The following is a 12,244-nucleotide window of genomic DNA, read 5'->3' as shown; positions in this document are numbered from 1 at the left end:
CTGAGGCCATTGCTCACTGGATCCATCTCTAGGGTTCGCTGCTAATGTGTCCTCACCTCTGTCTCTTATGGCACATTTGGACACAAGCTCTTTGGGATTAGAGTTCCTTGAGGCTCAGATGCAAGAAAAGCAATGGATTGAGTTCTTTGTTAATCTTGAGCCTGGGTGAGTCAGTATGAAGTGAATCAGTGAAGAATCATGATCAGTTTGCTCCCAGGTTTGTTTGAGGTAATGATTTACATTTAAGCATTCTTCTTACCTACACATATTGTGGACATATAACCTGGGGCTCTGGCTCAGTGGTGTGCCCACACCAGCGTCCACTTAGCTCATAATGGCAAACCCAATGGATTAATCACAAAGGCGCTTCAGGAGAGCCATAACCCTCATGGGATCCAGGGCACCTCTGGGGTGGCATGTCTTCAGTGGGATCTGTGCTGCCCAGTTTACATGTCAGTGTCCTCAGAGCTCACTGAATTACAGCTGCACAGTAACACAGCCACATTCTCTTCATCGTTGCTGACCTACTACTCCTTAGGGATAGTGAGGGTGAAGTGGACAGACTTGTGGGCCAGAGTGACCACGCAGACCATCACAGGGGATGGAGGATAAGGGGGAGGCATCCTTGGGAAGACCATCCTGAAGGTCAGTGCACTATTTAAAGATGTCACTGCAGCTCTGTGATGACCATAAAACTCATGACTGGTTTCAAGCTGTGGCACTGAGCCTGGCTGAAGAGATTTTTTTTAACTCAGTCTCTACTTCCAAGCAGTGCAGCATCCCACTCTTGCTTGAGGCTTTTCTTGTCAAGCCACCCTTGAACAGATCAAAGTTACTGTTGATAGGTATAATTTGTATAATTCAAAAATCTGCAACATTTGTAAAAAAAAGTTTATGGATGCTACTTGAAAAAAAAAAAAAAGGCTTTCTTTATTGTATTGAGCTTCTGGCTCAGAATTGCTTCCAGAAGGGCATGGTGTTCTTCTGCTCGCTTTGGTGAAGCAGCAGTATATTTTGTTGAGGTCTGAGCTGACTCCCTGCAGCTTTGGGCCATTACTGAATTAGAGCCAATAAAGAGCATGCCCTCTTTTCTTTGCCTGCAAGTCAAATCCTAGTAGGGCTCAGTAGGACATTCAAGTAATCCCTGGTTAAATTAGATTTCTCTGAGCAGAATGTCCAGATGTGGTGGATGACACAAACCCACCCTCTGAGCTGTCAGATCCTACTTCCTAGCAAAATCATAGGCAGGAAAGAATGTATTGTCATGGAGACTTGAGGAGCAAAAGGCACTGTTATCAATTTTCATTTGCAAATGCTTCACCCACAATAATAACTAGAGGAATAGCTACCAGGACGCAAGGAGTGCAACCTAACCAGCATGTGACAAAGGTACCCCAACAAGCTCTGCTTCCTCACCAGCCTCCTTGTGCGCCCTGTACCACAGCAGAATCCAGCCTGCTTGCTGAAGCTTGCTAATGCTCAAAGGAAGAAGTTGATATTCTTTATGTTCCACATTCTTCCATTGCTCAATATCCAAATATTTCACAATGTAGATCCAGTTACAAAAGTTCATTTAAGAGAGAATTCTTGCTCCAAGCCCAGTTTCCTGTTGCAGCCTGAATCCCAGAGCAGGTCATGTGCAGCAGTTGGCTCACAACTTTCTGGAGATGCTGCGCCACTGGTTTTATAAACAATGTAGAGTGGGAAATGGATGAATATGTTTCTTATTTGAGTAAATTAAATCTGGCAAATGTAATTCACTCCAACAAGAATGCCCGTTGCTCATGGTTTCCAGAGAATGCTGTGCAGCTTTCCCTGGGGAAACCCAGGGACAAATCTGTCTCTGCACAAACAAAACTCTCTTGCATGTCTGTTGGAGCAATGCCAAACAGAGAGAAGTGTTTGATCCTGGAGTCTGATTCCCCACAGACCAGAGAGCGAACTCTGACCTGAATAATGGAAAGCAGCCTTGGCTCTTGGCAGCCAGGCTGCAAGCAAGGAGCCTCTGGTGTGGTAAAGAAATAAAACTCCAGCACTGACAGGAGCTGCTGCCTGGCTTGTCTGGTATGCAAGAGGGGAGCGAGTGCTGCCACACTCACAACAGTTCAGGGGAAGTTTGAGTCCTGGCTCCTTGTGGGAAAACCAAGTGAATTCCTGTCAGGGACACTCCCTGGCAGCAGCAGGAGGCACACAAGGAGCCCCAATCAGAGCGTGGGTTTGTGTACATACATCCCTGAACACGCTTTGCTGGATCTGAGCTTTTGCTCAGTGCTGTGCTCAAATGTTGCTCCTATTAGCAGGGAGAGTCTCAAGGACTCGGTGGGGTAAATCCTTGTTGGCCCAAGTGACAAGTAAATCATGGTTCAAAGGGTTGTATTGAAACCCCTTTTTGGTATGTGAGCACACCAGTCCAAAAGAACTATACCGTTTCTCTAGGACCTGATGGTGGCTGTGGAGGTACCCAAGTGCAGAATGAGCCATTTGATTGTCACGTTGTGGAAGAGCATGGTCATTCTTGCCTTTTGCAAGACTCTTCTGTGTGCTTAAAGTGGAGCAGAATATTTTTTTTTTTATCAGTATCTGGTTAAAGTTAAAATGTATTTATTGTCCTGTACTGTAGGCTTCATGCTCCATTTCTGCTCCTGCCCAGGCTCCCCTTTGCCCACTCTGCTTTGTTTCCCAGAGACAAGCAACTTGTTCCCTATCAATGTGCCTCATTACCTGCAGGTCTGAGCATTTCCTTAAAGATCACCTCATTCCACCCCCCTGCCATGGGAAGGGACACCTTTCACTAGATCAGGATGTTCAGAGCCCCATCCAACTTGGCCTTGAACACTTCCAGGAATGGGGCATCTACGACTTCTCTGGGCAACCTGTGCCAGTGCCTCACCACACTCACATTGTAGAATTTTTTTCCCAATATCTAATCTAAACCTACTCTCAGTTTGAACCCATTCCCCCCTCTCCTGTCCCTACATGTTCCTGTAAAATGCCCCTCTCCAGCCTCATTGTAGACCTACTTCAGGTACTGGAAGGTCATAACTAGGTCACACCAAAGCCGCCTCTTTTCCGGGCTGAACAAACACAATTCTCTCAGCCTTTCCTCATAGGAGCGGTGTTCCATCCTTCTAACCAACCTGATGGCCCTGCTTTGGGTTCACCACAACACATCTATGTCCTACCTGTGCTGGGGACCCCAGAGCTGGATGCAGAATGCCTAATGTAGACAATGGGGAGATGTACACACCTTACCAGATTTTTTATTATGGTCTTTGGAGATGTTCAGCATGGAAGGGAGCTTGTGATGTTCCCAAGTCTGAATTCTACAGAAATTTTGAAGAGTGGCTAGTATTAAAAAATGTTCATCTGAAACTTGGGCATGGGTGTGCTGTTGGTGCTTGGGCATGGGTTAACCCTGCCAGGGTTTTCTGGGAAGATTGCATGAATGTGTCACTCCAGTGACCCTGTGGGAGTTTCTCCTGAAACAAATGGGTCTAAAAGAGGTCAAAATAAGGGTGACATCCTACAACAGTCTTGTGTTCATCAAAGTCCCTTCTGTCACCCATAGTGCCAGTCCTGCCTCTCTCCCCTGACTTTCCCAGGACTGCTAGTAAAATCATGACCTTTCCATTTTCTCTGTGACCTTGTGATCAGCTTTAGTGGGCAGAAACCTGGAGCCAGTACTGGGTAGAGTAGCAGGCCATCCCTTTTGATGGCACACTGCTCTGAAAGCAGCTGGGATTTTTCATGGGATGGCACAGCAGTCTCAGTAGCTCCTACAGCTTTCTTCCTAATTCTCTATTTTTAAACAACTGAAACAGCCTTTTGTGAGTGTGCCACCTCTGGGGAGCTGTGTGTGTGGAGGAGAGGATTCCTAGCCATGTGTTTTGTGCATACACATCCACACTCACACATACCCTGACCCTAATTATGCCTCAGGTCACATCTGTTCACCCCCGTGAGCCCAGATTATCTCTTACTCCCATGAATGTGAATCCAAAGCAATTCCACTGGTATACTATGACTTCAAATAAGCTGCAGAACACTGAACTGGACAAAACCAGACCAATTGGGTGTTTGTTCTTTGAAGATTGAAATAGAAGAAGTCTTTAATCTTTTAACAACCCAGCTTTTGGCCTTTGGACACTTGCAGCCTGTGCAAATGTGCCACCTCCACTGGGAAATCTAGCTTGCAACAATTTTGCACCATTTCACAATATTATTTGTTCAGGCATTGAATGATAGAGACTTAAGGAATGAAAAAAAATAGAAGAATATCCCAGTTAGCGTGGCCTGTTACCTTTTCAGCCTAGAGAAAGCTTTTGCTTACAGAGAATGGTGGCTTGCAGCCAATGTTAACATGGGCTTTTAACTCCAAAGCCTATGGAAAGCTTCCTCTGTCTTTCCCAGGTGTCAGTATGAACTATCATTACACTGCTATACAGTCCACAGGCATACAAAGCCTGGCTTATGGATGGAATTGACTGCCAGGGACCTGGCATGTAAGTTTTCTTCAGCTTGCTTTCTGAACGGGGCCATGACCGAGAGTAGAGAGGTTCTAATATTTATGTTGCACCTTGGCTTACACGGATTTTGCAGTTCAGATGGGTTTATCATATCCACAAGTCTCTCCATGCTGGAGAAGATCTCTGATTATTTAAGAGAAAAGGAGAGGATTGCTCAGTATCTTAGCATACAAAATCCCCACAAACAATGATGCAAGTGCAATCTCACACTCCAGCTGCTTTTCTGGAATTTCCAGCTGTCCTTCCCATTCTTCCTACTAACTTGGTATTAGACTTCACCTCTCTGCTTCCCCAGTGCCTTCATTTCTCTTAAATCCTGGAGCACTACAAGCTGTTTCTCACCACATGCCAGTGAAGTGCAAAACAGGCCCATGACAGTGGCTGAGATCCCAAAAAGCCCAAGTGGTTGCTGTCAATAATGCCTTTGGGTCTGCATCTGCAACACTTATGTGGAGCAGCACTCAACAAAAGGCACCTTCCTCCAGGGAGAGATCCACATATCCTTTTCAGCGCTGAACAAGGGACCTACTATTCTGCACACAAAAGAACAAGGATTTGCCTCTTGACTTCGTTTTTCTTCCTGTAAGCCTATTGCAGGAAAGTTCTGTTTTATTTGAATGCAGCATTGTTTATTTATAATTTTGTCCTAGTTGTGTGACAGATTCAGCATGTGTCACCCAGCAGGGGAACAGTAGTAGGCTGGAGAGTTAACAAATGCACCGCAGTGAAGCCAGATGGCCTGTTTTCATAAGGAGCCTCTGAGAGATGCTCTGCTGCAAAGATTTCTTTTTTCTTTCCTTCCTTTGGTGCCCAAAAATCACTAGAGCAGTGTTATTGCATATTAACTCACCCACCAAAGCTTCACAGGTCTGAGCTCCACCCTGTATCTAATCTAACACCCCCTGTGAACAGAAAAACACACGACCTGATGTACTGAATCAGCCCATCACCTCTTTCCAGAAGCAAAGTCAATAAATGAAAGGCTCCTGAGCACCCTCTCAGTTTCAGTGTACAAGGGGTACTGAGGTGTGGGTGAGGTGCCTGTGTTCACCACGTGGCCCATGGATGACTTCAGCCTGGCTGGGGCACAACCAGAACCCTCTCTCTGCAGTCAGTGGTTCCAGAGTGTCGCCCCAGCTGCCTGGAGGGTCCTGCCTGATTCCCCCTGGGAACACCCACGCCTGTCAAAACATCCATGCACATCAAGGGGACTCACTTAGTGCTTAGCTCCTGGGAAGCAGCCAACTTGAAAGCAATCTCAGAGCATATACTAGTAAAGAAGATGTTTGCTGGAAGAGTTTGTAGTTGTGCTTACATTTTCCCCAAACGACCATGCCCCCAAGGAGACAGAATTTTTCCTTTCTTTTTCAGGATATCATTAAAGAATGTTTTATCTTCTTCCTTATTTTCTCATTTGTTTCTCCCTCCAGTTCCCCATTGGGATGTTTTCCAGTTTCACAGAGCTTGCATGCACTTTCCTTTGGAAGCCATTAATACCAATTTCAAGCTCTAGCCTTGACTTGAAAGAGATGAGAAAGTGTCTCACTTTTCAGGCTCATGAAAAATGGGGCAAGATATGAACTGATTAGGTATTTGCAGCATCAGTACACCAGAAAGTCTGATAATAAAAAAAAGAAGATGGGCAAGATAACTGCTGTTATACATGATTTCACAGCATTTGTTACAATCAGCAAGGAAAATCTTGACATTTCAAAAATCTTGATGTGAACAGGAATTACTTTAAAGATGGTATGTTTTTTCCTCTGTTCAGCTTTGAATTGCTTGCCTGAATACAAAGGGTTAAATAAAAGGAGGATATAAGTTTATTTTTAAATAATTTAACTTTTAAAGAGCTAAGGACAAGTGATTTATTATATAGATAAGGCAGCATTAATCACATGGGTTTGTGGAGGATTTTGTTCTCTTTTTCCCATCTTTGCTCCAGGGGAGAAGCTATCCACCCACCCAGCTATCCTCAGTCAGCCTAGAAGGTGTTATTCCTACCAAGGCTGGAGGAAAAGAACTGAAATTACCACAGGAAAGGGGAGTTTTGAGGCAGGCCAAGAGGGGCTGCCCAGGATAGATGTGGGAGAGCCCGAAACACAGGACAGCAAGGGGCTGAGGAATGGCTTCAGCATGATGCAGAGATACCAGAGACACTTAAAACAGGCAGCCTAGTAATGGAAATAGCTCTCTGTATCAAAGATTGCCAGCGTGGTGTCAGCTCAGGGCCTTGTAGGGCATCTCACACTGCAGAGCACAGACCCTACAGGCTCTATGAGCCACTTCCACTTGTCAGAGGTGAGCTTAGAGAGGCCCAGAGCCCCACATGCATGAGCAAACTCTGCTATTGATTTAAGTTTCACTTTAAATTCTTTGAGGAAAACATGAGTAATGTGTTATTTTGAAGACACAGGCTCTGCATTTCCACAAGCAGGCTGTCACAGGTTCTTGAAGGAAAGGTCTTTGAAGACAAGGACTATGTAAATTAGTGATTAATTTTATCCTTTTTTGAGTTTGACAGTGAAATAAACAAACAAACCAGTGCATATATATATATATATAGATATCTATATCTATATATATATAGCTATATATCTACATATATATCCCTAAGTCTGAAATACTGGGGTAAACCAATTTGAGGAGATGTATTTGAAAACTGAAACTACTTATTTGGAATTGGCTTTTATTTCCAGCTTTTCAAAATAATTAAAAAAAGAAAATGACAACATTCAAAAGAATTTGTTTGTCATGCACAAAACAAGTGAGAAGGTCACAGCAGCTGTCAATAGTGATGAAAGAAAAAAGGCCAGAACTGTCCTTATCATTAAAATCTTGTGGCACAGTTACACACTGCCACACTGTTCAGGGTCCATACTGTTTAGGGCCAGCTCTTTCCATAGCAGATTCCTCTTGGAGAGAGACCATTAGAGAACCAAAAGAAACCCAAGGAGCAAGAAAACAATTTAGGATTGTGGATGATCAGGGCTCAGGCCCTCTCTCTGGACTTATTTCATTTGGCAGTATAGATTGTTACTTGCTTTCATTTGAAGCCTTATATTCAATATACTTACCTGGGCTATATTTATATTATTTTGTTTATTTTTTTTTATATATATCCCAGTTATTCAGAAAATTCTTTTTATGGGGTGAACCATTCATTCACACATTCTCAGTCTATCCTGTTGATGCTGCTCCTTTTTGCATTGCAGACTTATATATTTATTTGATGGAAAAAGAAAAAAAGAAAAAAAGGCAAGAGAAGAAACTACACTGTGAACCAACACAGGTGGAGATCTGTCAGTATGGTTACAAAATCACCAGGATGGAAGTTATCTGGTCCTTTCTTCACCTGAGGGTGATACCGTGCATCAGCACCTGTTTCCTGCCAGTTTATCCAGCTGATGGTTAAGTATTCTTTACTAACATTAGCAATGCTGATTTAGCAAGCTGTTCCTGTTCTTCAGTCTTCTCTTTTTGGACTTAACAATCTGATTTACGTCAGCAGGCTTTGCTTGTGGATCTTCTTTTCATTCAGCCTTATACTTTCCCAGTGTTTTTTCCCCTCGACAGCCTCCTTTTGGACCCTCACCTTCACAGTGTGTGGCACCCAGCACTGGGCACTGCACACCTTGACAAGGGATAATGAGGGTGGAAGAAATTCTGGCAGTATCCTGGAGACTGCATTCCTGTTTCCCCGTCTTTGTGTGGTATTTTCCTTCTGTGTGTGACACTGGGGCCTGTGTTCAAAGCCTTCCATCAACTTTTAAAGATAGCACCTATCTCACAACATCAAACAGCAAATGCTTAAGCTTTGAAAAACTACTGTGTTTAGGTGGGCTTTGAAGCAGATGCCTCCCTCAAAGTGCACATGTTTATGCTGATCTGAATCATGTAATTGTCAAAAGTTTTGGAAATGTCGTGAGGACATTTGCCAAACTAGGGCCCATTTAGGAGGAAATATAAAGAGGTAGTCCCTACATTTTTCAACAATCTTACCTGTATTTCTGTCTCTGCCTGGGAGGCAGAGATGTGAGAAAATGTGTGGAAATGACAGAAATAAACCCAAAGAGCATTTGGGGTTTTATCACAGGTATGTGAGTTTGGGTACACACTCAAAGACATGAATTTCCCATGGTGTCAGAGCTAGATGATTAATTTCTAGTTTGTCTTAAAATAGCCGGTGCTAAATTACAATGAAAAGAGAAAACAAAAGACTATTTATTCTTCTTACATTCCTTTATATAAATATTTATGTGTCTGTACAAGCACACACATGCACACATGTTAATGGAAGGGACCTGGGATATTCTGCCATGTGCATTAGTACATATAACAGGTATTTGGTTTAGTGCACAGATTTACAGAAACTTTTTCATCTTCACTGTAGGCAATCACTCAAAAAGTAAATGCATGGCAGGTGTGCTGATACGTAGATCACAAGGGTGTTGCAAGAGTTGCTGTAGTGTATCAGGATGGTGTTTCAGGCATGAAATAATCTTATTCTAATTAATCCATGTGCTTCCAAACATAACTGAGTAAAGGAGCTCTGGAAAACTGTTTCTAAGGTCCAAGGATCTTCCTGGGAAATACCAAATAGATGTTGTTTAGATTGATGACCAGATTTATAGTTACATGATTTCTATGGGTCATGCCACAACATCACAGACATAAAATTATCTCCAGAAAGGTAGGAAGACAGGAGGTTTTGGACAGTTAATATTTATTTATTTATTTATTTTATCTATTGTTACCTACTCCTGGAGAAAAAGTAAGTGTTATGATCACTTTTGTTCTGTATTAACTATGTTATTCTGTTGGCTCCCTGGAGCACCAGGACATGGGAGTTAAACAGTGGCAGTCTTACCTACTGTTTGGTTCCTCCTTGTTTTTCGTGTTTTTTAACTCCTGCAAAAGAATTGTGAAACAAATAGTCAAATGAATTTCTTCCTTCTCATGCCTAATTGTTCAAAGGAGAGAGTCTGCTCAGGATTTGACTGTGTCTAGTACTAGATTGCAGTGCAAATAAAGTTAGAGAAGAAACAGAAGTTTCACTGCTAAATTAAGAAGTGCTTTTGTTATCAAAGCATGCATGTTGGGCTGTTCCAGGTGCTTAAACATAGCTTTAGCTGATGCTAGTATGTCCATCAGAGAACATACCTTTTGCTCTGTTGTTAGGGTGGCCCAGCCCATTTCTGGGCTGTGGCAATCAAACGCCAATCAAACCAAGGCCATCCAGTGGGTGGATTTCCCTGCGCAGCGAATCTGAGGGCGGGTCAATGGGCGGTATTGAGGTATAAGCTGCATCCCCCTGGGTGGCACCCTGACTCCAACCACCTCCCCCTGTTCCAGAAAGTTCTTTGTTGTTCGGTTGTTTATTGGCTCCTTGTTATAACTCCCGCCTCCCTGTTTCCCCTATTGGTTACTGTTAAGTTGTATCCTCCCCCTTGCTTGTATCCCATTGGTCCCTTTCCTTTCCTCCGCCCTAATTTACCCCTCTATAAAATCCTGTGCACAGCGCTTTTTGGGGCTCTTCTGGTCCCTGGACCCTGTGACAATAAATGCTATTGGAACCCATACCGGAGGCCCCTCTCTGCTTCTTTGCCTCTGGGTGACGCGAGCCATTGGCACTTGACCTGCTTCCTCTGAAGAGGAGCCAGCGTGCACATCCATCCTGTGCAATTCCCCACTGAAGACGCTTCCGGAGGAGGTCTGTGGGAAGTGACGCTGCGTCCCCTCCAACCAAGGGCACGCCAAGGCTCAGACAAACAAGCAAAGCATTACTCTGTCTTGAAAAACCCCTGGGAAATGAAAGATTGAGACAGACCAGGACAGCCCATCTCCCTGGTGTGATTGGAGTCACCAATTTTGCTTCTTCCAAAGACAGCCTTGTATCTGTGATTAAGCCTGGTTCCGCTATTTTTGCGTGGTTTTATTAGACTACTTTTTTTTTTTTTTGAAGATTACTTTTTCTAAATAATTAGTGAAGAAGCACTTGGGGAGGAGATGACTGCTTCCCTCTTTTGTCCTGTATAATCACTCCTGGATCAAGTCTAAGGGGAATTTTTAATCGCTATTGGACCTTACTGGTCTTTGTTTAAGTTTCACGTGACTCAGGAGCACACAGCTGCCCTTTACAGCTCTGCAGGCCATCAGAGATTTGTATATACTAGCCAACAAATTGTCTTGATTATGACTAGTCAAAGATGAACACCAAATGGCTGCTCACTGCAGGTGGGAGCATCACCAATGTGGGAATTTCTAGTATGGAAATTCTTTAGTTTTGATATGCCTATCTTTGCTTTATTAATCTCCTCCTGCCCCTTGGGCTGTGGAAGTGTATTATATGTAGCAAAACTTGGATTCCAAGCCTAAATGGCACTGGATACCACAGGGATATTTCATACCAGCATAGAGCTGTTCCGTTTCATTTACTGCCTGCAGGTAGCACAGAATTACCGCGTAGAACCAGCCTGCATCTCAAACAGGACCCGGGACAGGATTCGATGTCTGTACATGTTTCAACAGATGGTGCAAGAAATCTTCAGAGCAGATAACTGGAGAATAATGGACCAGACTGTTTGGTCTCAACCTTCTGTAGCTGGTTTGTGTGCTTACACAGAGATTTCAGCTGGTGAAGATGTAGCTCAATCTGAAAGCAATAGTGTTGTTTAAAGAAGAAACTCAGACGTAAAGGGACAGCTTCCTGGTGTCTCATCTTTTTTCTGTTCTTATATTTAAGCCAATCTCTGTACACCTTCCATAAAATCCAGATTAAATATTACATTGAGCTAGTACATATACTCTGTCTACTAGAATTTGGTAACTGTCCTTGTTTTCAAAAACTCATCATTTTTGAGAAATGTCTTTTTTAGTAACACCATGTGCCTAAATTGATATTTTTTCTAAACACAGAACTTTGCATGTTTGAAATTGAGTAGGAATAGGCAGAATTCTTCAGTAAAACAGTTCCTCTTTAGAAACAGCCATTCATTTCTGATGTTTGTTTCATCATCTCCACCTGGAGCAGTTCCACTTTCTGCAAACAAAGAAATAATATTTTGTGGGTTAGAATGCAGCTGTCTTCAGAATCTGAAAGTTGGGGCACACGTATGGGTTGAGGGAAATGTCCCTATGGCAGTGGATATTTAGTTGGTTATGTAAAGTGAAATAAGTCCAAAATGCATCAGGAGTCCCTCTGCAGGCCAGGAAAAAACCAAAACAGGAAAATATTAATGAGGCACAAAATCTGGTTTTTACATTCTTTGCAATATGGCTGTTCTGTAATGGCTTTTGAAGCTCACAGTGTCTTTCTGCACTTGGAACCTCAAAAGATTTTATTTTAGGTACAGTGGTTGCTTTAGAAGTGTGAGTTATGCACATGCAAAAAGGATGTACTTCACAGTACATCCTTTTTTAGATGTGCTCTATTTCCATCTCCTTATAGTGTGAGCTGAAATAAAAGGTAAACATAACCAATTAAACAGTTTGAAATAATGCAACTTGCTTCAGACCTCCCTATCACAGTCTTCATATTTATTGTTATCTCCATTTGGATGCAATCATTACTTAGTACCCTAAAATCATCCGCCTGCTCCTGAGATTGCAAGACTGCAGCTTCTGCCAGAAGATTGCAAGACTTCACTGCCCAATGCTGTCTTGAGAGTTGGAGGACAAAGTTAGAGGTGAATCCTTTTGCCTTGCAAGACTGACTA

General features: G+C 43.0%; 1 long non-coding RNA gene across 1 annotated transcript; it reads right to left on the bottom strand.

Annotated features, from left to right (window-relative positions):
- Positions 1-7,198: 7,198 nt before the first annotated feature.
- Positions 7,199-11,708, bottom strand: LOC121658002. Its single transcript, XR_006013820.1, has 2 exons — positions 9,397-11,708; positions 7,199-9,111 (listed from the first exon to the last, which is right to left on the bottom strand). It is a non-coding gene; the product is annotated as an uncharacterized LOC121658002 (long non-coding RNA).
- Between the last annotated feature and the right edge of the window lie 536 nt (positions 11,709-12,244).

The sequence above is a fragment of the Corvus kubaryi genome, unplaced genomic scaffold, assembly GCF_017639235.1.
Source record: "Corvus kubaryi isolate FWS band 111438036 unplaced genomic scaffold, C.kubaryi_AGA036_p1.0 split1-65, whole genome shotgun sequence".
NCBI lineage: Eukaryota > Metazoa > Chordata > Aves > Passeriformes > Corvidae > Corvus > Corvus kubaryi.
This window is presented reverse-complemented; position numbering and strand designations above follow the sequence as displayed.